Below are 405 nucleotides of genomic sequence, written 5' to 3' on the forward strand. Positions count from 1 at the left end.
ATCCCTGAGATTCCTCAAGGGATGCACTTTCCTCCACACAACTATTGGGAGCAACTAAACACCTCCATAGGAGAATTAAGTTCCAACATGGGACAACTAAGGGTGGAGCACCAAGAACACTCTGTCCTCCTCCATGAAATTAGAGAAGATCAAAGAATCATGAGAGAGGAGCAATTAAGACAAGGAAGAGACATTGAGGAGCTCAAGCACTCCATAGGATCTTCAAGAGGAAGAACAAGCCGCCATCACTAAGGTGGACCCGTTCTTTAATTTCCTTGTTCTTTATTTTCTGTTTTTTCAAAATTTAGTGCTTATGTTTTTCTATGTTTGTGTCTTGTGATCATTAGTGTCTTAGTGTCTATGCCTTAAAGTTATGAATGTCCTATGAATCCATCACCTTTCTTG

This window comes from Arachis duranensis, chromosome 5, assembly GCF_000817695.3.
Source record: "Arachis duranensis cultivar V14167 chromosome 5, aradu.V14167.gnm2.J7QH, whole genome shotgun sequence".
Lineage (NCBI taxonomy): Eukaryota > Viridiplantae > Streptophyta > Magnoliopsida > Fabales > Fabaceae > Arachis > Arachis duranensis.